This window comes from Panthera onca, chromosome B1 (genome assembly GCF_046562875.1).
Source record: "Panthera onca isolate mPanOnc1 chromosome B1, mPanOnc1 haplotype 2, whole genome shotgun sequence".
Taxonomy (NCBI): domain Eukaryota; kingdom Metazoa; phylum Chordata; class Mammalia; order Carnivora; family Felidae; genus Panthera; species Panthera onca.
This window is the reverse complement of record NC_138342.1, coordinates 195,830,015-195,856,758: the sequence shown is the minus strand read 5'-3', so window position 1 is coordinate 195,856,758 and position 26,744 is coordinate 195,830,015.

Below are 26,744 nucleotides of genomic sequence, written 5' to 3'. Positions count from 1 at the left end.
TCCCCACAGCATGGGAGAATTTCCCTTGAAAAGCCTCATTGATTAATCTACCATGACACTGCCAAGGACATGATAGATTTTTTTTACTTATAGTGTCAAGTAAACGAATAAATGAATTATTTTCATCATCGTGTTACAATCATGTGTGATTGTAGCAGAAGTGATCTTTGCGCTCGTCTGTTCTTGCACCATTGCTTTGCAGGTAAGAAAGCCAAGGTCAAAGAGGTTGAATGACTTTGGACCATGAGTGAGTCAGACCCGGACCCCAATCCATTTGATTCCAAGTCCAGTTTTCATTTTGGTTTTTAATTATATCATCTGTGAATAATGATGATTTGAGGACCAGACTCCAGTTGTTAGACTTCATTACATGTTACTAAATGTAATTTTGATTTTTGGCTTTGTTTAGAGTTTATTTTTTGAGAGAGAGGCTGAGCATGAGCGGGGGAGGAGCAGAGAGAGAGAGGGAGACACAGAATCTGAAGCAGGCTCCAGCTGTAAGCGGTCAGCGCAGAGCGGGAAGTGGGGCTTGAACTCCTGAACGGCAAGATCATGACTTCGGCTGAAATCGGACGCTTAACCAACTGAGCCACCTAGGCGCCCCCCATCCCCCTTTTTTTTTTAGCTTTTACGCAGGCCAGGCACTGCCCCTTCTTTTTGTGTGTCTTCACAAATCGTCTTCCATGAAATGGCCGATCACTAACTTGAATCAAGATAGTGCTTAAACAAAACGCTACTCAGTTGATACACTGGAGATGTGACAGAACTCAACAAATCTGTATTCTAGATGGCCACCAGGAGGCAGCACAACCCAGCAAGTCAATCAGTTTTCATTCTTTATCATTTGCTTTGTAATAAACGTGACAAAGGTCAGAATATAATATTGAGTAGACATATATAACCCCAAAGCCCACCTCACTGGTCTTCTATGAAGACCAGGTTTGAAGTGTAATGACTTTGCTATAGCTTCAAGAAGAAAGCCAAGAGTCCAGACCTGGATGATTGCCTCATGACCTAATTCATGATTTCTAGTTTAGAGAAGCGTATGTTCTTCTTCAAGGTAGCTCCATTTCCACTAGGTCATGTAGCTAGTTCCTGGAATAAATCTCTTTCTAGGAAGCATTGTTTTAGAGGAAATAGGAATTTGGCCTGAGAAGTCCTGGCTTTTCCATGACCCGTGAGATCGTGGCCTCTTGGTCTTAATCTTACACCCTCAGCCTTAATTTTCCAGGATGTAACATGGGAATATGTGTTAAAGTGGAGTTTCTCCCTGGGATATCTTTACTGCCGTGTAATATACTATGTTTCTCAGAGAGAATGGGCAGTAAAACACATGAAATTCCCTGCAGCACCCAGACGGGCATGAAATCTCCATGTTTCTGTGTGGTATAACCCCAGTATCAGAAGAGTAATAATGGCTGAGTCAAAACACATCAGTTCACAAGTATGACACAGAATTTCTTAAACCTGGAATGATCCAGTCAGAATACAAACTCAGCCTTTGCACCTCACAGTAGGATTTAACATCTCTAGAATGTACTTCCTATCCGTAGGCTCTGAGGCACTTTGATGGAAGATGATTTCTGATATTTAGGAAACTGGCAGGCCGCCACTTGGAGATTTGTTGCTGCTGTGATTGACAACTGCTTTCAGAAACATATCTTCCCGGCTTTGGTTAGGTGTGAGTATATATCAGAACGCACTGCTTAGTGCTAGGGAATAAAAGGAAAGTAGGGACTTCTCTACTTGTGTGATCTTCAAAGATCTTAGAGGCATCATTTGTAAAGCAAATTGGCTAAATATCATTTATAACACTCTAAGTGAAGGTTTCTTTTTTATATACAAAAGAGATTTGGGAATTAAATCGGAGGCCTTTTAAAGAATGTGTGCCAGTTTTGGGGTAAGCAAACTGCTATTGAATTTTTCCTTTATTGTCAGTGTCTTAAGACTGAATTATTCAAGTCAGCAGATGGTTTCTTTGTTAATAGGGCTCACAGGAAATGAAGTTATATGTGCTTCAAACCGATCCTCTGTTTATTATTTATTTGTATGGAGCACTAGTCTTTATTACCATTTTCAATAAAGAAAATCGAGGTGCAGGAGTATTAAGGATTTGGACAAAAGTGTAAAGACATGATATTTACTGGCTTCACTCAGGTCTATATACTACCTTTCAGGCTTAATTCTCATTTTTGAATAGTTTCAAGGCTTATTTTCAAGGTCAAGAATATGTAAAAGGTTGGAGGATAAAAAAAAAAGCAAATGCTTCTTTTTGTTTCTATTAGGGAATTCTTGGGTTCCATTAAGGTAAGGCACTTTCTGTAAAGGTAAGGCAGTATATTCAACTAATAGCCAAAACACACAGCTTTCATTTTTCTCTCTGTGCTGACCTTCTTGGGAACCTGTCACATTTGCAGAAATAGAATTCTAACCTTTTCCCATCAGTTTCTCAATGTGCAAAATGTAGGTGATTATATAGTGAAATATTTTTTTTTTTCTTCATGATTACAAAGACTCTAAAACACATATTTTTCCAAATGGCAGTAGGAACCCCCTCTGCTCCATTTGTTCTGGTTACCTGGTCCATCTATAAGAAGTGTGCCTCCCTGGGTGACCAATCAGTCCGGTCACTGCCAGCAGAGAGGCATTAGTGTTCCAATGGCAGGTCCACACAACGCTTTTTAGAGAATTAACCAATGATTGAAAAAAAAAAAAGATAAGAGATCACAGAGGGAAAGAAAGCCCGAACTAATCAGCCACATGTTACAAAAAGCACTAGATTAATGTTAAAGCTCAGTCGGGTTTATAATCAAGAGAGAATCAGATGAGGCGCCTGGGTGGCTCAGCCAGTTAAGCGTCCGACTCTTCATTTCAGCTCAAGTCATGATCTCATGGTTGTAGGATCGAGTCCCGTGTCAGGTTTCATGCTGAGTGTAGAGCCTCCTTGGGATCCTCTCTCTCCCCCTCTCTCTCTGTCCCTTCTCCATGCTCACGCACACACACACACACACACACACACTCTCTCAAAATAAATAAACAAGAAAAAAAGAGTAAGAAAGAAAAAGGTCACATTTCTTTTTTTTCATTATTGATATGAGATTTCAGAAATATACTATTTGTGGCCCTTTAAAAATTGCTCAGCACCTTAGTCCCATAAGTTTCATCTTAGAGGCATTACTCCCTAACAGCTCTACTGCAAACTACGTCATTAGGAAGTGATGTTAGCATACCGTGTTTACCTCAGAATGCAGCCTCTGGGAAACCATGTCTTTGTTCTGAATCTTGGGATCCAGAGCAAGTGTGGGCACTGACATGCGAAATTCAGAGTACGTCTTCATTCCGGTTTTCATTTAATGGCAAGAATTTCAAGATTGAATTTCGATTTCGGAACTCACAAGCGGTGACAGGTATATAGTGCTGTGAACTGAACCAACGTTCCATTATGGGTATGATTCTGCTCGCCTTAGTTAGTTTTCTTGTTGCCAAGTTCCTTCCACGATCCCAGAGAGTGGGCATGTGGGGACTAGCCTGAAATCCTCCACCATAATTAAGGAAACAAACAAATAAATCTCTCTCCCCCTGTGAAACAAAGACTAACAAACAAATAAAACCCCATAGAGTGCCAGCATGGCCCCCTTTTGGGTCCGCCCCTCTGCTAGCTTCCTGTGGCTTGATTCCCTAAGCAGACCGTGGGCAGGGTGGCCATCTGCTACTAGGGACAGCTGCCTCTTCTAAATTGTGCTTCTGTCCCGTTTCTAAGTGACTAGCTATCACTATCTCTTGCTTGAACCACCTGCTGAAAAGCTGGCAAAACAGGTCTCTGTTTGGAGTGTTTAGTTGTGAATATTCATTTAAGACACACACATCCATCCTACACATAGAATTCTTTTATAAGGTAACCCCCTTTGGCTAATGATGTTGGATAGCACTGGCCCATAATATCCCATTTTAAGATTTCACTTCTTCTCCTATCATACCTCACAAAAATCAAGGACAGAGCACTACATTTTACTTTGATAAGGTCTTGTCTATATGACCTAAGATAAGATAGTCCAGACATATTGCATTCCAAAAATCTATCAGAGGACTACAGTTTAGAGACTGTGGAACAACACTGTCCAATAGAAATTTAATGCAAGCCACTTAAATAACTCTGAATTTGCCAGTCGTCCCACTAAAAAACAAAAAAGGGAAAAAGAAACAGGTGAAATTAATTTTAATAATGTACTTTCTTTGAGTGTATCCCAAACATTATTTCGACATATAGTGAATATGCAACTATTAATGTGATATAATATATTCTTTTCCTTGATAATCTGGTATATATTTTATACTCCTGGAATGTCTCCATTACTGTTAGTGACATTGTACGTGGTCAATAGCTTCGTGTATCTAGTGGCTACTGAGTTGAACCGGGCAGTTCTAAAGGAATAACCGGCTATTACATCTCTCATACAGCTCCTATAAAAAGTCAAATATTTCTGGTGTGTTTGACTGACGTTGGATGGCATTGGGAGGGTTGATTCACTGTAGGTGGCAAAACTGTATTCTCTTAGAAAACTTGGAAGCCCCATGTGTGTTCTTATCCAGGTAGACAGTCATCCCATTAGGACAGAAATCCACATTCTGAGAAGTTATTCGATTGTCCCCCCAATTGGGGTGGTGAAGGTGATAGTTCCTTGAATTAGCCCAATAATTGTTCACTTTGAGAGGTAATATTTGAACATTTAATACCTCTGATATTATTTAAGTTGTCACAGCTTGCAAGACTATGTATACCTATTTTAGGAGACTTGAAATAGCCTCCCAAGACTTAGAGATTCCCTTTGAGAAGTCACTGTCATGGAAATGGGCATGGTCATTTAAATCAGTTGAAAATCATATTTTTCTCACAAAGTTAATCCATCGAATGACACTCTTAAATGAAAAGTAAAGAGACAGCACAATGGTGTACAATGCAGAGTGAAAAAAAAAACCCCACTACTTTCTATGGAAAGAGAAGTGGTAAGTTTAATGGTGAAATTCCCTAGGAACATAAGACAACTTAACATCTTACTCCTGCCAAGTAGCATGACCTCTTTAAAAGCTCTCATCTCATTTCCAAAAGGAAATAGAAAATCAATGGAAACATCAACAAGTAAAGTAAGCCAGGTGCTTCAAAGAGGAAATAGAAAATCAATAAACACCCAGCAAAGTCAGTTCTATGGTAACGTTTGTGAAGAAAATTAATATATGTTCCAGAAGAAAGTGGAGACAGTGTATGTAAAATGTACAGAATCACTTAATGTAAAGTATCGTAGAAATGCTAGTCCCTCAGAGAGTTGTGCTGGGGTGACTTCCTTGGCTTGCCTTTGAAGCAAAGAAAAGCTAGAATCAACACGAATGCATTGTCATCAATTAGCTATTGGATACATTTCTGTAATTGAGGTTGTACTGTTTCTCTCATTCTATATGACTCGAATTGATTTTTGATGCAAAACTGGTTTGATGCTACAACTTAGAAGTTTCGTTTTTCTCCATTTCTCTGGTATTCAGACCATTCTGACCAAATGCAACATTTGGATTTTCCTTTTTTTAGTCACAGTATGAATCTTACCACTATTTTATCCACGTATTTAAAACACATACTGTTCGCTTCCCTGAAAGACTTCATATATTTATAGAATAAGACTTAACATATGAATAAGAATCTAATTCATTTGAAATAGCTTTTAATCTACATAATTTCTAATGACTTTTAAATCACCTCTAGATATTTAAAAATGGTGGAAACCTTTAGAAATGTGAAATTGCATTCTAAGTTTAATATAGATAATATTTTAGTACTTTGATACTGCAGAATGGGCAATAAAATGAATGTATTCTGAAAGATTTTTTAAAAAATTTTAATCAAGAAAATGTAAGCTGTTAGGAGGATTTTGTGGCTCCTAAAATAAATTTTAAAGCTGCATTTGCTTTTTAAAATAAAATTTTCATTTTTAAAAAATGTTTAATGTTTATTTATTTTTGAGACAAACAGAACGAAAGAGAGAAAGAGACAGAGAGAGACAGAGACAGTGAAAAATGGGGAGGGGCAGGGAGAGAGGGAGACACAGAATCGGAAGCGGGCTCCAGGCTCTGAGCTGTCAGCATAGAGCCCAACACGGGACTCGAACTCACAAACTGCGAGGTCATGACCCGACCCGAAGTCGGATGCTTAACTGAGTGAGTCATCCAGGCGCCCCTAAACTTTTCATTTTAGAATAGTTTTATGTTTACAGTAAAATTTGAAGATAGTACAGAGCCTCCGTATACCCTTTACCCAGTTTTCTCGATTATATCTTACGTTAATGGGATAGATTTGTTGCCCTTAATGAACCAAAATGGTTACATTTTTACTTTAAAAGTTTATACTCGATTTGCATTTCCTTAGTTTTGAATTTGAGAGAGTGAGAGCCGGAGAAGGTGGCAGGAGAGGGTGCTCAGTGTGGAGCCCCATGTGGGGCTCAGTCCCGTGACCCTGAGACTGTGACCTGAGCCAAAATCAAGAATCAGATGCTGAACTGAATAAGCCACCCAGGTGCCTCTGCCGTTTCCTTAGTTTTTACACAAGGTCCTTTTTCTGATCCAGGATTTCATCCAAAACCAAAATGCATTAGCCGTTGTGTCTTCTTAGGCTTCTCTTGGCTGTGCGAGTTTCTCAGAATTTCCTTATTTTTGATGATAGTTTTGAGAATTAATGCTCAGATATTTTGTAGACTGTCCCTCATTTGGGATTGTCTCATCATTAGAAAGAGATTATGTGTTTGGGGAGGAAAACCACGGAGGCGATGTTGCCATTTTTATGACCTCAAGGGTGCGTACTAGCCCACGGCTAACCACGGACGATGCTGATGTAGCATTACTTGACTAAGAACAGTGTGTGACAGGTTGCTGCAGGATAAAGTTAATTTTTCCCCTCACCGTTTCATACTGTTGTCTTTACAAATAAGTTACTATGTTCTACCTCCTTGAAGATGTTGTATCTGTGTAAATTATTTAGAATTCTTCAGCATTGGAGATGTTATCCCTTCTTTTTTGTTTGTTTAATCATGTCTATCTCTCTGGCCTCGTGGATATTTATATTTATTTTGAGATGCAATCCAATACTACTGTATTTATTGTCTTCCTCAAACCGTTCCAACTTCGGTCTTGGGAAAGTCTTGCAGTTGCCTCTTTGACACAGTCACATCATTGTGGCCTTAAAAAGATCTTGTTTTGAGCTTTTCCTTACTCTCAGTCACTACAGGATTCTTCAGGCCTCCCTTACCCTCCAGCGCCCGAACCTAGAATTAGCCATTTCTCCAAACATCCCTCATTCCTTTTATTTTAGAAGGGTGTTAGAAACCATAATCTGGGCGCTCGATATTGTTGCTAGGGAGTAAAACCGTTGTTTCTAGGACTCTCGACTGATCAGGGCGTATGTCGTCATGTGCTTTGATTCTCATTTTCCTGTGATTTTAGCCTAGATACTAGTCACAGGGAAGGTATCTTATTGCCACCTTCTATTGGTGGCCTGCATCCTTTAATAGACTGGTAATGATATGCTACTTATAATCCCTTCTTGGTATCACCCATATTTTATGGATGAAATCACTGTTTGCCTCTTTTTGTTTTAAATGGTGACTTTTCATTTTTTAACCAGACAGACCTGTTAAAGGTAATGGTCATTCAAAACACAACAGGTAATGATAGAGCTTTGTATCAGTTTTAGAAGCACAAAAGAAGGGAACTTAGCTTAAGCTGGGAGGTAAAGTTCAAGGATGAATAGAGTGTTTAAAATAATAAACAAACCACAAAGCCCATGGTTTTTGGCCTTGTGATTATTTTGAGTGTTTTCACACACACACAGAAGATTCATTCACTTACCCAATGTTGCACCATGTGGGGGTCTGATGGCTATATGGCGTGATTGCCATTAGCGTTTAACATTTGTGCTTTATTTTTCAAAACCATGCTTAAAGTAGACGGTGGAGTTTTGGATCCCTCGTGACTCTTTATGATTGTTTGACTTGATGCAGTGTTAGTTTTCAGTGAGGTAATAGCAACAAAAGAATCAAACCCTCAGGGGCTTCAGTAAACATTTTCTTCTGCCCGGCTTGGGTCACATGTCTTCTCATTCTGAGGCCCAAGATGCCAGAGCGGCCTTCATGTGGCTAAATCGGGCTTCAGGGTGGAGAGCAGGAATAATGGCCAGCCGAACCCATCGCCGTCACAGTTAAGCTTCTGCTCATGTGTGCCAAGTGTCAGGGATGTGTCGTCAAAGTCCAAAGTCAGCAGTCCTGAGTGAGGGCCATAAGCTCCTACGGAGTCACAGAGCATGTCACGTAAAAATGGGCAGAGGCATAGAGAGAGATTACAGGGAGGGAGGGAGGAGTTGGAAAAACTAGTCCAACCTTTCAAACCCTGACTAAATACTTTTATGTTAGGATTTCACTGAGCCGAGTGTGAGGACAATCTGAAAAGGGGAGGGGGCGGGGGAAGTGGCTCAAAACAAGACAGAAGTTTATTTCTCCCTGACACAGTAAAGTCCAAATAACTGGTCCATGGTCACTGTAGCACTCCACGTGGTCAAGGACCGAAGTTCTTTCTGTCTTGTCTCTTGGCTCTTTGTGATTCATGGCTTAAGATGGTTCCAGGTAGTATTATAGAGTGATGGAGAAAGAGACGAAGAAAGACCTATCTTTTTTTTTTTTTCCAGAAGTGTCTAGAAAACTGCTCAACGGTAATTTTATTTACATTTCATTGACCAGAACATAATCACATAACTATATATAAGTACAAGGGAGAATGGTAAATTTGGTCTTTATTCTTTGTGTCTCTGTGCCCAGCTACAGTTTTTACTACGATGGAAGAAGTGGAGAAAGGCACTGGAATAAAAACTAATAGGACTTGGAGAAAATTTCTTTGTGTTAGTCAAATAAAGTCTGGAGAATGAAGGGATATAAGGTAATCTAAAAACACCCGATGAAAGGCAGGAAGGGGTAAAAGAAATCCAGAAAATAATGGTTCAATGTGGTACATTTGCAGTGAAATACTGACAGACTTTGAGCAGAGGAGGGAATTGGTTTGAGGATATGACTTTTCATTTTTGAAGAAAAGAGTTTAAGTTCACTGTTTTTCTGTGTGAGTGTGATCCATCTCAGGAATATTAAGTGAACTAAAAACTGCCCCACATTGCCCCAAATTTGGTTCAGTTCCTGTGATCCTTCCTTTTTATTTGTTTTAAGTCCTTCATTTCCTCTAGTATTCTAATCAAATGGCTTAAAGAGGATCTCTGCGATTCTTGGAGTATGCTTAGCTGTTCAAATATTTTCTGAACAAATTAATGGACTTGCAAATCAGACAAGACAGGAAAAGTTAAGCTGAAAACTGCATTATTTGCTCTGTAAAGCTGGAGAATTACAGCATGTACTGTATACAGTTAAAAGAGAAGCGGAGACATATTAACATTTTTAGGAAGCAATTTGAGCAAAACCCAATTCAAATTGGGCAATGCCATACTGGAAGTGGTTAGGAGCAGGATGCTGATAGAAGCTCAGGGAGAGACTTGGACAGAGAAAACACGGAAGGAAAGTGAGGAAATTACCTGGCTATAACTCAGGGCCTACTTGGGTGTTTGTGATTGGTTGTTCTTAGCGTGTTGACTTCATACAACTGGGGCATTCGCAGGCTTAGATTTTGGCTTGCTCAGGCAGGCTGCCGCATCACTCTAATGGCCTCCTTGTTGAACTAATTTAACAGTTGCCCCCTTCTGGTTGTCCTGTCCTACACGGAAGATGGACCGTGTATTGGTATTAGTGCCACTCTCTGTCACCATCAGAATTAAGTTGCTCTGGTCTCGTTGTGAAAATGCAGAACCGGGAAAGAATTTTTTGCTGTTCATCTCATATCTCTTTCTCTGAGCACAGGGACATCACATGATGTGCTGCTGATGGCTGTGAACATGCATGTGAGACCTTGGAGAGATCATGGCATACCAGGGAGAACCACGAGGAGGGTAACACCGCGAGACTGGAGTATACTCCTTAGCCAGAGCCCTATGAGCCAAGCACTTTGTATCAAAGAAATCAACGAATGTTCCTAAAGGGGCATCAACATTTTTTAGCCAAATGGCTTTTTTTAAAAATTTCTTATATTAAAAAAAAAAAAAAAAAAAAAAAAATTTCTTATATTTGCTATAATATCAGAAGGGTTGATCAAGGTACGGTGGGGGATATTTGCAATGGCACAGACTCCTCATTTAGCCCGTAAGTGACCTAAAGCAATTCTGTTATCTAAAACCATCTTAGCAAGAAAGTCAAGGGACTTTTGTTGTGTAGCTCTGGCCTCAGCGGTAGATTCAACAATAGTTACCAGAGTTAAGGAGCATCGGCTTCCTGTGCATTAACAGAAACAAAAGTAAGTAGCAAGAAGGCAGAAGGAGTAACGTTTTCTTATTTGCGATGAAGCTCTCGATCCATGATCCTGGGAGAGCTGTCCACCCCAAGATTCCATCTGCTTCCATTTTAATGATGTCTCTCCAGCTGGGATGCAGTTCTAAGAGTCTCAAGCAGCCCCTTTTCAAGTGTGGGATGGGACTCAAGGTTCACATCCCTGGTTTGGCTGCCCCGAGGGTAGTGAGGAGAACCTGGTGTGGTCCCTTCCAAGGAGGTTCAAGGGCAGTCCTTGTTCTAGGTGACTCCCAATTAGCAGCTCATAATGGGAAATCTGCAGAGCTAGGGTGTGGGAGGGACCTACCCATGACCCCCGGACCCAGCAGGAAAGCAGCAAGCTCAAGTAGCCCAGCTCATACTCGCTTCCGTTTGCTTGTTGCTGCTGGGGCCTGAGCGACGGGTGTCTCCTTTGCTGTCTCCTTTTTTGATGCCAGAACCATTAAAAGGTAAACGGAGGCATATTAAAAATGTTAAGAATGTATTTGAGCAAAAAGAAAATCCATTCACATCGATCAGTGCCAAACCAAAAGCGATTGGGAATGCTCCAGCAACAGGAGTGTGGGGAGACCTTTCTACAGAGACAGGGGAGAAGCAAAGTAAGAAAATCATTGATCAGCTATCACTTAAAACCTACTTGGCTGCTTGTAATTGGTTTTCCTTCAAGTTTTGATTTTGTAACCCCGAGGCTTTTATGGGGCTTACATTTGGGTTTGCTTACATTGGCTGCCATGGTATCAGAGCCACGTGGGTCTAATGGCCTTCTTTAATTAATTTAGAAGAACCCAGATGACGTAGGACAGTGGATGTGAATATATCCTCTAGTATATATAAATATATATACGTACATGTATGCGTTCACATATATGTATATGTTCATATATGTGTATATACATATATACACACACAAGCAAACGTTGGTTTAAAAATAACGGTAGCGTATTTGAGCATAATGGGAATTTAATGTTGACAGTTTCATTCATAGCATGTCCCTTCGTGACATTATTCACATGCCTAGGCACCCTAGATACATATCATATCTGTGGTACTTAATACTCTGACACTATTGTTAATCTGTTATAACCATTACTTAGGACAGATCCTGGTATTTCTGGAGAATCTTCAGCCATACTTTAAAAATGTGTGTGCGCGCGTGTGTGTGTGTGTGTGTGTGTGTGTGTGTGTAGATCACCAGTTGGATGCAATTGTTGGATTTTACATGGTGCTTGAGAACGGCATTGCCATTCTGGCAGGTGAATATAAAAGCAGCCATTTTCTGTTCACATGGTGGGGAAAAAAAAGGTAAGGATTAGTGCACACTTAAGCGGTCCTAACGTTGGACTCAGAGTTTATTTATTTATTTTTGCGTTTTATCCTTTTGTTCTTTTATTCTTTCAGCATACAAAGCGAATGCGGAAATTTTAGCAATATGCATCTGGGGGAGTGGCATGACCTTTAGAACGGCAGCATCGAAGGGATCTAGGGAAATAATGCTGTGAACATTTAATAACACCACTACCGTGAATATTTCCGTACTTCTGTACGATAAAAATGTAGCATTGGGACCATGGTTGAAAAGTTCAGAAACACAAAAGTCGAAGCCTATGTGGCTTCTCAAATGTCTGCGTTAACTGTTCTGTGCGACGTTTGGTTCTACTTTGTTAGAGTTTCAGATTATTTGAGTCTTGGCACCGTATTTCCGTATTTTATAATGAAGGCAGACTTAACCGTGATCATTTCATAATGGGGATGGCCCTATAATTTTAAGGGCTTTTTTAAATTCTCAAGTTCAGTTAACGGCACGGCCACGTGCAAAACCGTTTCATTAGATGCCGTAACAAACTCAGGATCTTTGTTTCCGAAACGACCTGAATGAATTTCTTTTGTACCAGATGTGTTTCAACGGAGGGTTTTCTCTTGGCTTCTCTGACAAAGGCCTCTGGAAGAATGGGCTCCCCATCCCCCTTTTCTTTGAAAACCTGTGATCGGGAGGAAATGACCGTTTCTTTGCTCCCTCGCCCCTGTGGTTGGTGACAGCCCTCGGACGGTGAACCGCACGTAGGGTTACTCCACTAGCTCTGCCTGCCAGAGAGCTTTGACTTTGCAAGCACATCATATTGTTAGAAAAATGCCCGATATTAATCGTTCTCCGGCTTTCAGTTGGGGAGGCGAATATGTGGAAGACTGCTCAGGGCCATTTGCCGTTCAAAAGACTTCAGATCTTCCGACCAGCCCCACAGGCGCTAAGCCTTTGCCACAGCCGAAGCAGCATGCTTTGCTTTTTTGACAGCAGGAAGAGCTCTTTGGCCCACTTTCTCTTCTCAACTTTAGCGAAACTTCAAACTTTTGCTTTTTTTCCTCTTTTGCTAAAGCTAGTGATCACATGCTGAGTAAATAATCTATAGACCATGATCTGCTGTCCTGTCAGGCTTGTTATCCAGACTCTAAACCCCCGATGTCGGAAACCTGCCTGGTAAGTATTCCAAGGCAGGCTTCTTAACTTTGTGCCCCACTGGTTACCATCATCATTGCTTACACACTTAGAGAACTCCCTCGTAGCACGTTGACTATATTTGGAAGAACTAATTGGTGGTGCTGGTGTCTTTGTTAGGAAAAAGTGACACTTTTTGAAGTTAATAAAAATCTCTTCAGCTACAGCCTTTTATCACATGTAACAAAACATTGTTTGAACAAATATGCTCTCAGTAGTGGTGACAGTTCATTTCTGCCTTTCCTAGCCTTCGACATCTTACGAAGGAAAATGGTAGAAGTTCCTTAAAAGCATAAAATTAGTTTTTGAGTAATGACAGTTCCTGATACAGAATTGCTTTTCGAATCAATAACTCAATTAAATTCGGTTCCAATTTGATTGCCTCAGCATCTTTCGAATATATAAGTAATCTATTTCTCAGTTGTTCTTAAGCAACTCTTAATATGTATTTCCATACCGAACAAACGTGTTTTTTTTTTTTTTTTTCATTATATCATTGACTCTTTTGCAGGGAGGAATCATATTCATCAAACATCACAGTTAGGAAAGTGACTCTGGGACCATTCAGGTGTAGTATCATCGAAGCTAAAAGGGGTTCCCTTTAGTCTTTACTATTGGAAATTTTGGGGGAGATGGGAGAGAAGGGAGACAGGGAGAGAGAGATGAAGAGAGAGATTGTGCTCCTTGGGGATGGGAAGTTTGTCTCATTGGAATAGAACTTGATTTATTCATCAGCCACTGAAAATTCCACACAATTAGTTTCTCAGTATCTGAACTCTAGTACGAGACATACTTAAAAAAATCATTTAGTCCCCATTTGCATATGTTAAAACACATGTGTTCCTTTTCAGTGAGGAAAACAGGATAAATAGAATCCATTACCTATAGTGCTACACCCGGGGGTGGCTGGGGGGCCCTGCTCCATAATATGATACTTCCAAGTCACCCACATAAAACATGAAGCCTAAATGAAATAGATTATAACCTTGAGACTTTTTCTAAAGGAATTCTGAAGCTAACCACTGATTATTTTACAGTGCTCTCTTATCAAGTATTTGACGCTCTGGAGAAAGAAGTCTATCTCATTCATACAAATCTGTCTACTATACTACCTTTTAGGAGTTTCGTTTTTGCTTTTAAAATTTAGATTTCTTTTAAACAAGAGTAGAACATATGAAGTAATAGAATTCCTTAAAATTTTTATTTTTATTATGGTAAAAAAACAGTGAACATGAGATCTACCCTCTTAAATTTTTATTTGTCCAATACATTATTGTTGATTCTAGGTACAATGCAGTATGGCACATCTCTGAAACCTACCTTGCTTAGTTGAAACTCTGGCTGTCGATTAGTTACTTCCCATTTCCCCTGGCAACCAGCATTTCATTCTTTGATTCTATCAATCTGACTATTTTGGAAAACTCGCGTAAGTGGAGCCGTGAAGTATCTCTGTTTCTGTGAATGGCTTATTTCACTTAGCATAATGGCCTCAAGGTTCACCCGTGTTTTTGCATGTTCCAGGATTTCCTTCTCTTCCTTCTCTGCAATAAGTATGGGAGTGCAAATGTCTCTTTGAGATCCTGATTTCAATTCTTTTGTAAAAACACAAAGAAGTGGGGTTGCAGGATCATATGGTAGTTCTATTCTTAATGTCTTGTGGAAACTCCATCTGGTTTCTATAGCAGCTGAACCATTTTGCATTCGCAACAGCGTCCAAGGGTTTCAGTGTTTCCACAGAGTGTATGGTATGCAAGATCGCTTTCTCGTGCTCAAGGAGAAGCCCAAGAAAAAGCCTGAGAATAAATGGTAGAAACTATAATTCTAAAGCTCTGGGAGATCACTGAGACGTCAACAGTGAGAAGAAGGCTGAGCTGAGGTCTCAAGACTACAACTGTGAATTTGTGTATAACAAGAACTCTCAAGGGCAGCAACCAAGTAAAAGATACATTGCAAGGAAAATCATGTTTAGTTGTAGAGGTGTTGCAGACATATATTCATGTAAACTGCCAGGGCTCTAAGTGTAAGAAAACTAATCTGCTACAGTGGGTCAAGTGAAAATGGTTTAAAAAAGGAACATAATAATTAATTGCTATGTATTTAATCAGTAGGTCCGTACCGTGGGTCCCCACTCATATATGTGCACACGCACACTGTGTATTCTCTCTCTCATGCTTTCAAACTCACCTCTTACGTGAGCAGTTCTTTATGTCTTTTCCCCTAGACTGTAGTATTTGTGATATATGATATACTAGCACCTCTTACTATAGAGGCTATCGGGAACATTTTTGAGAATTATGGGTGTCAGCCGTGAAACAATGTCCTCTGTGTTTTTTAGGTTACAATTTGTGAGCAACTTCAAACCATCATATTTGCTTGTATAAGACAAAAGATTAGTAGCGAATACATACAATCAAATGATATCGGTTATTAATTCAAATTATTTGATGTCTGAAGAATGATCTATTCCTTCAGAAGTGTTTTGTAACTGTGGTACAGCTGGTGGTCGAAACCTACTGAGTTTTCCGATTCAAAGCTAGGATACACTTCGATGTTTTATCTCTAGACGTGTATTTAAACCACTTCCTAGTGACTAGCTCGTGTCACCAAGATACACAAGATTTAATAATAATGAGGCCTTCCATAGCTTTTAATGAAGTGTCATTTGCTTCCATCATGTTTGGGCACCATAGGTTATCAGAAAATGGTATTCGTGTTCTTCCCCAAAATAACATTCATAAAGCTCTCAAATTGCTTTCTAACTCATCCTTTCATTTGATACATTAAGATAATGCTTATTGGAGTTTGCTTTTGACAAAATTGAGACCTTCACAGTTGTTGTTTTTTTAAACAAAGTAAATAAGCTCATTTATTGAAAACTCACCACAAGCTATAATTTGCTACAGACCCTGGGCAGCTGGGTTGATGACATAAGGACATCTAAATCGTCTGGGTGGCAGGACTTCTGAAAAGCCTGTTTTCTCTGCATCTGTTTTAAACCTTTTTTGTTCCGTCCCCGCACCGTTTCACTGATGCCACCTGTGCTCTCCCCAGCCTTGCTTTCCTGCTCTTCCTTCCCTTGCTCTATTTTTCTCTTGCAACATCGACCGCCTTTCAATCGATGGCACACTTTGCTTACTTGTCATGTGCTTTATTGTCAGTTCCCTCTTCTCGCTTGCACACTCTAGAATCAATGAATGTTTCCCGGTCTCTGTTTCTAAATTGAAATATGAATCTAACTCTGAGTATTTCTGTGGACCCTTTCCACGGGATTAGCCTTCTCTTCATTCAAAACAGTGGCAGCAAGGATCACCCCAACTGTGGCTTTCATGCGAACTGATAACTAAGATGGTCCGGGTTGCCCTCATCACAGCTAGAGCCTGCCTGGCTGAGTCTAAATACTGTGGATTCAGCAATGCATTATTCTTGTGCCTCCCTGAATATTATCATTGAACCAACTGTTAGACGATTCTTAAGTATTTCATTACTTACGCTCTTAATTCCAAATTAATTTGAAAAAAACACGTTCTTAATTCCTGTTGAAGTCCTCCCAAATCCTTTTGGAGATCAGGTCAGTATAAATAAATGCATAAATCTCCTGTTGAATCCATTTTCACTTCCCACTTATTTTATTTGGGAGTTTTTGCTAAGAAAAGATTTCTCCTTAAAAGCAGAGTATCAGGATGGTTTATTTCAAGGAACTATAGAGCTGTCCAGGTCTCCTGTTTCTCCCATCCACCCATCATTTTTATGCAAATGTAGAGTAAGTAGTCTACTTACAATAAAAGCAAAAAGTGGCTTTGTAGGGGATCCCCAACCTGTGCCAGAGGTCTATGTGCAAACAGGAGGAGGCCATAAGACTTTGTTTTCCCCAGTTCCTTTGAGCCAGGGGTTCTGTCCTACACTTTTTTCCCTCCAAGGCGCTCTCCTTTAGGTCAGTGGTGGCCAGCTGGTGTTATCCTGCCTTGCGTGGTCTCCTGCTCCTGTCACACCCTGCAGCAATGTTCAATCTTGAGTGTGAAATCTGAAATCAATACAGTTGGCTAAATCAGCCTTTTTTGTTTGTTTGTTTTAATTGGAACAGTACAGTGTAGAATAGAATGGAATGGAACAGTCCCGGATGGAATAGAGTAGAAAATGCCAGGATACACCGCTATGTGGTACGGCTAAGTATTGCTTCATTAAACAGTCATTTCTGTTGTTTAATATCGATAATAATATGTGTCTTGTGGGGTCAACAAAGAGCATGTGCCACTACCCCCGTTTAGACATTCTTGACTAAAAACCTATGATAGAGGCTTTAGAGTTTTTCACAAACTTCTTGAAATTGTATGTTTAGTTTTACATATGTGTATATTACATATGTATGTATAACTTGTACGTATATATGTACAGTGATTTGTATAACATATACGATTTGTTTGTTTTTAGGGCGAGTCATAGCTTCCTTCTGGATTTCAAGTTAGACTTACAACGCATACGTCTAGGAACTTTATCCCTAGGAAGAGATATTTTCATTAGAAAAGTCCATGAATCAGCGATGCCCTAAGTCAACTGGCATGTAGTGGGTTTTTGGTATTTCTTTTGTACTAGGGAAACCCATATGTGGTTGGTTTATTTGTTAGAACCGATAATTTCTTAAAAAAAGATCTCCTCTTGTAAAGGTAATGCCTTCCCTGTCCCTTAAAATTCACTCAGTAAATGCATCTGTTTGATTATCATTCATGTCTAGGACATCTCCTCAGAGACTTAAAGATTTATAATGAACATTCATTCATAAAATCCTGGCTGCCAGGCGGAGTTCTAGTTGATTTCACGTGGCCGTCTAATTTAGTCCTTGCACAAACCACGGGGAGGAGGTATTGTCCTTTATAAGAAATTGAGGCTTAGAGAATTTCAGAGATATACACACAAATTCACTAGCTTCACAAAAGACAAGGCTAGAATTGGAACATGTGTCTTCTGATCCTAAGTCTACTGTGCTGTCCAGGTTGTATATGAAATAAGTGGATTTTGAAAATTGGGAAGCGTTTCATTGTGCTGTCGTACTTACCTCACTGTCCCCGTTCAGGTTGCAGTTACTCCCATTGGATCAGGTGGGCCACTCTCCTTCACACACCATCTTCAGTTGGTCATTTAATATGTTGTCCGAATGAGCACACGTTTGAATGCAAACATGTGCTTCACCAGGTAATTACCACCATTCCAAACAAACCAGGAAACATGGTCATCCAAAATGACAGTGGGTATGACATCTTGTGGGTTTTCTCTAGGACATCTTAGAGATATAAGGACAGCAAATTTGTATTTGCATATTCAGGTTTATCACATAGACCATTTATTTTACATATTTGGATGGGTTTGTATAATTCTACTGTAATTTTCTATTAGTGAAGTACATCCTTGATTTACTGTAGGTTGCTGAGTGAAATAAAGTCCAGAAATGATGAAACAGTTGAGCTCTATATACATGTCTGATTCTCTGATACGTGATCATTATAGCCAAGAATTATTCCAACTTTTAGTATAGATACTTCAAGAAGGTATTGACCGAGAATAATTAGGAGTTACATTTAATTTTCTTCATTGATTACAAAGGTAATAATTAGTTTGCTAGTGGAAATAATTTTGTTGGAGTGCAAAGGTGTAGGCTTGAATCATGGCTATATGGTTCGATGACTCAAGCTTTGGACAGTCTGTATGTCTGTGTTTCTCGTTTGTGAAAAAGATGATACTAATTCCTGTTCTCATCTTACAGGAATGCTATAAATATGAAATAAGATCATATATAATCCCTTTGGAAACTGTTAAGTACCTAAAAATGTATATATGTATATATTTACATGTAAAATTTTTCATGTTTATATTCCAACATGAATGAAAGTGTGCATTATTTTGCTTTGTAATAGAATTTCAGCCAACACATTTTATAATGAATACATATACAAAACTTTCTATATTTTTAACATAATAAAAAAACCCATCAAAGTGGTCTATTCTCACTTCCTTCATAGAGATGTTTTCTAAAAATGTCCTGAAGATGGCATAGTGAGTACACTTTGGTGCAGACGTTATTAGAGAACGGGTGGTAAGATACTCACACAGGAGGTTACAACACTAAATTTAAAGCAAGCCTTTTCTAAGTTTATGGAAAAGAAAATTTCTGAGCCTTTTCACTGGCGCCCATTTTCTTAATGTTACAAAGTCATTTGTTTTACTGTGCCTTGAGGAGTACTCCAAACAGGTAACTGGTCAAAACTGATTGAGTCAGATGTTACTGATGAAAGTCAGGTTGGTTCATGTCTTACAGTTTTATCAATACGTTTATCCTTGCACTTGTAAAACAGCTGATATGCTCATCTGTTATCTTCTGCATAATGTACGATCTGCACAGAAATGCCAGGTTTTATTGGATACATTATGGGGAGAAGGGCTGGCAGAGAGAAGAGATTAGTTGAAAAATATCTGTTTTATTAAAGCATCAAAGACAGTGGTGCCTATTCTTAGAAAAAATATTGACAAGTTACATTATTTCTGTGGGACTGTAGTACTTGTAAGTTTTAAAAATGTGTGTCTATATCATGCCTTCTCTATATTCTACAAAGCAAAACTGGAATTCATGAAACTACAGCTAGCAGAAATATAGGTGCCTTGTGACATATACAACTGTACCAATATATCTGCTATATTTATTATCAGAGGCCGTGGTTCTCAGCCATGAGACTGAGGCTTACCTGTTTCTGCAAGATGCCTGTAGTAAATACTTACGGTGTGTATAGTATACTCCTGTTAAGAACTTAACATCGAAATATGACCAATAATATACTCATATGCATTCACGTATACATAGCAGTTATCACTAATGATGTACATACATTTATCGTGACTATATATCCATATACACTCCCTTATTGCATGTGGAATAAATACATGAAAAATTAGTTTTACAAATAAATTTATTGCTAAATGCTTTGAGAGAAGCGTTGGTGTTTTACAGGCCTTGGCCAAAGTGCCTCTTTGGAAGGGAGCTTCTTTGCTTACACCGTGGAGAATTGAACTTTAGCCCCAACAAAATTGCCATTTGATTAAAGTTTAATGATTTATTATGTCATTCTGGCAGCACAGAGATACGAGAGTAATGTTAGCTATTCTGACAAATGGAAGCTGAATCGTAAACTTGTTTTGTTCTGTGTCCATATCCCGAGACCCCCTAGAATTTTTTTTCAACATTAAAAGTGACACTATTTTAGCCATTAGTAAATTGTAGAAAAGTCAGTATGATCTTCTCAGTTTAGGTGGGTTGTTAACAAATTAAATTGACCTGAAGTTGGGGTATTTGAAATTTTGTCAGTTTATAAAATAAGAACAGAAAGTTGTACCACCTGCCTTGAAATTTTCTGGAGTTTACTTTTTGAATAAACTATTTGCTTATTTAAACTTTTTACTAGATCTTTTACATTCATAATCCTTACATGATGAAAAGGGTGGTATATGTTTAGAAAATTGTTTAGATCGTGATGTTTACAAAGAAGCTGTCATAAGTTCTTGGGCCGGTTCAAAAATACCTAAATACATATTAACTTGATTGTCAATAATGTTTCTTTTTCACACATATAGGTCAATATCGCAGTGTGCTTTCAAAGATTTCAAGCTACAGATTAATGTTTTCAAAATTATCCACATAACCATTTCTCTAAGTGGTCTTTTTCATTGTATTTTTCATTGTCTCCCTTTAAAAAAATATTTTATTTTGTTTTATTTTGTCTTATTTGCTTATTTATTTTTAATGCTTATTTATTTTTGAGAGAGAGAACGTGAGTGGGGAAGGGGCAGAGAGAGAGGGAGACACGGAATCTGAAGCAGGCTCCAGGCTCTGAGCCTGGTCTAGCCCACGAACCGTGGGATCATGACCTGAGCTGAAGTTGGACGCTTGACTGACTGAACCACCCAGGTGCCCCTAAAGAGATTTTATTTTAAATAAATGAGCAAAACTGATGAACAAATGAAGCAAGCAAACAAAGAAAGACCATATAAAAAAGAGTTAAAAAACTTTGTAGGTTGTTATTTTTAATGTAATTTGACAGTAAAAGAATCAGCCTGTTGTTTGGAGATTCTCAAAAGATTGCTAGATATTATTATTTGATTGAAAGGAAACATGGCATTTATTTATCTACTTTTTAAATGTTTATTAATTTTGCTGGAGAGAGAAAGTGTGTGTGTGTGTGTGTGCATGTGTGTGCGTGAGCAGGGGAGGGGCAGAAGGAGAGGAAGAGAGAGAATCTTAAGTGGGCTCCATGACCAGCATGGAGCTGGTAGCAGGCTTGAGATCATGACCTGAGCCCAGATCAAGAGTTGGATCCTTAACTGAGTTAGCCACTCAGGAGCCCCAGGAAATGTGGCTTTTTGGTCATGCGTATACTTCATCAAATTCAGCCTTTTTTTTTTTTTTTTTCTGTTTTCGTTGTAGAGTAGCCTTTTGTACAGTGGTCGGTCAAGTTTATAAATTCCTTCTGCATCAAGACCTGTGGATGTTAGAATGGACAGATTGGTACCTTTTCTTTCAAAGAAGCCCCAAACATGTCCTAATGTGTTAAGTAAGTTTTGAGACCCACAGTCTGTTGTCTAAGCCAGTGGCTTAGAGGATTGTCCCATGTTAATGCAAGGTACAAAACTGTATCATCTGCACAGTGAGAGTATCTGTAAATATCTGTGACTGAACAATGTTGGTTTACTTATTACCTAGAAATAATAAAAAATGATGGATGTGACTTAAAGGCCACTGATTTACCATGTTGACATTTCACTCTAATTATTAGTTCTTCATATTTTCTTGAATTTGGCTTAAAATTTGATTTTCTCTATATTACCTAGGAGTTAGTATTAAATGAGATCAAACCAGTTGTCATTACCCTCTAATAATAAAATGTATATTTTTTTAACAGCACGCTTTTGTAAAACAAAAAGTGGCCACACTTTTTCTTGGTGGTCACACAAGAACATCTATAACAGCGTTTTAGGCATTTGAAAAAAGAACAGTGCAGGCTTCAAAGAGGAGAGTTAGAAAATTTATCTTAATGTTATCTTAATTTTCCTCAACTAAATTGTTTTAAAATCTTAAGAATGAGAGTTGTTACCTCGCTAGTGCACTGTAAAACATTTTTTTTGTATTGGTTTTCTTATTCTTTAGTACAGACAATAAGCTTTCAGTTATCTTTCTCTTTAAAACCGACAGCCTGTAAACTAGATATATATTACTATGTCTAAGGCCATCTATCAATTATAGAATATACTGTCTTCTGTTCCAAAAGACTTTAAAATAGTAGTCATCATAATGATTTAGATGTGCATTACACGAAGAAGAGAAGGTGCTGTGAATGATCGCCAGAGGTTTCTTAGAGCTTTAAGATGGTGCGATTTTTCTGACTGGGGTTTGGGTGTTCCCAAAGCAATACCATTAGTCATGGTGAGTTAAATTATTCATAAGCCATCTCCTTATCTTGTCTAAATAATCAATGCTAGCACGTGTGCAGCTTGAGCAGCATCAGCGTTATGCTCCTTGGCGGAAATAAAAGGGACGAGTCAAAGGGAAAGGGAGTCTAATTACGTTCATGGGAGTGTCGGTGTTGAGCTCTGCGTGTGGCTCTTGGCTTCGGTTTCAGTGATGTCTCTTTTAATTTGTGAAAACTCGAGACTGCGCCCACCCTCGTTTACTAACACTTCTCAGAGAATATTTAGGGATTCCCAAGATAGACTCACACAAAGCACTTTCTACTACAGCAGCCATATTACTTTGGTCATTGGCGTGTTTGTTGCCCAAAATGGCTCAGGGGCCCTTGTGCTGATGGTGTTCCTCCTTCCTTCCTTCTCCTGCCAGTCCCTGGACTCACCTTGCAGACCGCTGCCCGTCAAGTGTTCCTGAAACCCTCCTTGTATCATGACACACGGGTGAAGGTGATTTCCTTTTGGCCCAATCAGTACACATTATTTAACCTAATCTACTTTCCTTTTTTGTTTTAAGTAAGAAAATTAAGAGCTAGACTCATTGCACAGGCGAGTAATCGCTGCCCAGCTGTTGTTTCGAGTACTGTGTAGGCCAGCATCTCTTCCTTCTGTTTCATTAAGTTCATTAAGTCCCTTAAATTCAAAGCAGACTTTGCTCGCTTTTATTCCTTGACGCCTCATTTTCTAAGCTACTTCGTGTCCTCATGGAAAAGGGTGAAGTGCAATTCTTAAACAAATACATCCCAGCCTTTTGCTCAAGGATTTTATATGTTTCCCGCTTTTCTACTGTATCAGTTCTAAGTTCCTCTGTGGGGTTTCCAAGATTCTCCGCTCTGTCTGTTTAATTTTATCTTCCACCATTTCTCAAAATGTACTCTCTAATTAGGCCCATTTCCGTAAGGTTCTCTGAGGCTGTCATGCTCATTCTCACCTTGGCTCTCCCTGGAGCCCATCATCTTGCCTCAAATGTGCTTTCTTTTTCCTGCTCCTATATAAATCCCACTCTGCTGTCCTTTAGGGACAAACTCCTGCCCTACCTTTTTTTATGAAGCCTACCCTTATTATTCATGGATCTCCTCCTTCGATTCTAAAGTTTTCAGGTTTTGTACTGAAAAAAAAAAATAGCCCTTAAATTATTCATACAGTTTTTTCGTCAACTCCTTAACCATATTATGAATTTTAGAATTCTTGTGGGTAGGGAATATGTTTAAAATGTCTTCTGTTTCCCCACACTGTCTAATGCAAAGCCGAGGACACATTCAATCCAGATTTCATAGTAGACATCTGACCTCTGTTAACTCTTTCTGCATTACAGATTTTCATAACCTTTGGTTAGGGTTGGTGGCAGGGCACATCACTCTTCCCTTCAGCTCCTCTCCATTGCCTGGCCTTCTGTGCTGTCCTGGCTAATGAACTCTGAGCACAAAAGACATGTCACTTCCAGCCGAGGTAGGTAGGAGTGGATGTGTCTCCCCCAATCACTGTCTTCTCTTGTGCCTTTGGAAGCACGTGTTCCAGATGGCAGTGTTGGATTTCAGGTGGACAGGAAGTCTACTTCTAATGTTTAATGTTTGTCTCTTGCAAAAGCAAATTTAATCATTCTCAGGAGCGTGCATTTAACAAGCTTTGTATATATATATATATATATATATATATATATATATATATATATATATTACACAGAATCTTTGATTATATGTATATATGTTTTATAGGATCGTAATTAAGGATCCAGAAATTGATGTTAATCCAGAACTGCATAGAGTCCTGTACCTACGTAGGAACTTCTGAGTAAATGGAAACTGTTCCTGTCTACAGAAAACAGAGGCATGCATTTTGTGATTTTCTTAGCTACAGTGAATGTCAGCTCTGACTTCATTCTGGTGTCACACATTGTCCATACCATCTCTGAATCTTCTGAAAGGTGGAGAGCTTAGTGGCAAATACTATTAATTTTGATCTTAGTGGAAAATACAACTCGCCAGTGGTTGGTCAAGGGGTTCAACCCTGTAGTTTGGGATTTTATTTAAAGTTCTTTTTATGGTCTTAGGTAAAAAATGCTCAACTTAAGAACATCCCGTTATGGGTTATGCAGAAGCATGACAAAATGTACAGAGGTATTGTGAATTCTAAGGGAAGTTTCATATTATGTAGTCTTGACATAAGGGAAAAAAATGTGGATGAAAAGCTCAGGGAGTCAAGGTGAATTTAATTCTCTATAAGTTCTTTTGTTCCTCTTTTTTTAGAAAAAAAATTCTTAATATTTATTTATTTTTGAGAGAGAGAGAGAGAGACAGAGGCAGAGACAGAGACAGAGACAGAGTGTGAGCAGGGGAGGGAAGCACAGACCCTGTCTTTCCTCCTTATGTTCCCTTATGAGCCTGTGAATAATAGTCACTTGATAAGGAGTGTTCAAAAACTTCAATTAATGAGGAAAGCTATACCTGTTATAATCTTCTTATTTTGAAAAACCAAAGTTTTCAATCCCAGGTTTAAAAAATCTTAACTTTGTTAGCCATGAGTATATGCTATCATAATAGTTTAATTAGAATTATTTCTACATATAATGTGACTAAGAGCCTTTAGATTTATTTTGCATATTTGAAATGAAAAGTTAGACCAAGATAAAAAAATTATCCACCTAATGAAAAGATAATATGATAATAAAAGATGCATAGGAGATGGAATTCGTCATATGCTATTGGTAGGAATGTATTCTTTCTAGAATTGGTTTGGAAATTTACATCAAGATCCTTAAAACTATTTGTATACTCTTCTCCAGTAATCCCACTTCTCAAAATCTACCCAAAGGAAGTAATCTGGAATAATATTACACATAAATGTATATTAATATTTTTTCTGCTTAAAAAAATTATAAATGGGGCACCTGGGTGGCTCAGTCAGTTAAGTGTCCAACTCTTGATTTCTGCTCAGGTCATGATCTCACAGTTCCATGAGTTAGAGCCTCACATGGGGCTCTGGGCTGACAATGCAGAGCATGCTTGGGATTCTCTCTCTCCTTCTCTCTGTGCCCCTCCCCCGCTCATGCATGCTCTCTCACACTCGAAATAAATAAATAAACTTAAAAAAATTATAAATGCTATCTTAGTTTTGGCTGCTGTAACAAAATACCATAGGTGGCTTAGATATCTATTTTTTTTTTTTTTTTTTATAGTTCTGGAGGTGGGAAGTTCAATATCAAGGTGCTGATCGTTTTGGTTCTTGGCTAGGGCCTTTTCCCAGGTGGGCAGAAAGTTGATTTCTTGCTGTGTCTTGTTGGTTTCTTGTTCTCACATGGCTGAGGGGGAAGGAGTTCTGATCTGTGTTCTTATAATGACGCTATATATCCCTTTCATGGGATCCACCCTTGATATCATTAAACCTAATTGCCTCCCAAAGGCCCACCTTCAAATACCATGATAATGGTGTTAGGACTTCAACATATAAATTTTGGGAGGATACAGTTAGTTCATAGCAAATTCCTAATTGCAAAAGAGATAGGAGCTTGAGGGGCGCCTGGGTGGCTCTGTCAATTAAGCATCTGACTTCGGCTCAGGTCATGATCTCGCAGTTCGTGAGTTCCAGCCCCTCATTGGGCTCCGTGCTGACAGCTCAGAGCCTGGAGCCTGCTTCGGATTCTGTGTCTTCCTCTCTCTCTGCCCCTCCCCCGCTCGCATTCTGTCTCTGTCTCTCTCAAGAATAAATAAATATTAAAAAAAAATTTTAAAAAACAATAGGAGCTTGAGTAAATACATTCTGGTACATTTTGACGATGATGATGTATTTGCAGTCACTAAAAATATTGTTTTTAAAAAGAACTTAAACTATTCATTGATATGGGAAAATATTTGCAATGTTACATAGAAAAACAGGTTTAAAATTATATATACTCAATAACTCCAACTAAAAAATTACATAGCTCCATTAAAAAATACAATGCAGGGGCACCTGGGTAGCTCAGTTGGTTAAACATCTGACTTCAGCTCAGGTCATGATCTCACAGTGCGTGGGTTTGAGCCCCATGTCGGGCTCTGTACTGACAGCTGAAGCCTGGAGCCTGCTTCAGATTCTGTGTCTCCTCCTCTCTCTGCCACTCCCCTGCTCGTGCTCTGTCTCTCTCTCTCCAAAATAAATAAACATTAAAAAAAGAAAAAAATGCAAAGAAATACACAGAAATATTAATGTCACTTATTTTTGTATGATGGAATTCCTAGATATTTCAAAAATTTTTAAATAGTTCCACACAAGGGAATTTCTACAACTAGAAATACAGAATAGAACATTTAGAAACAACTAAACTATGA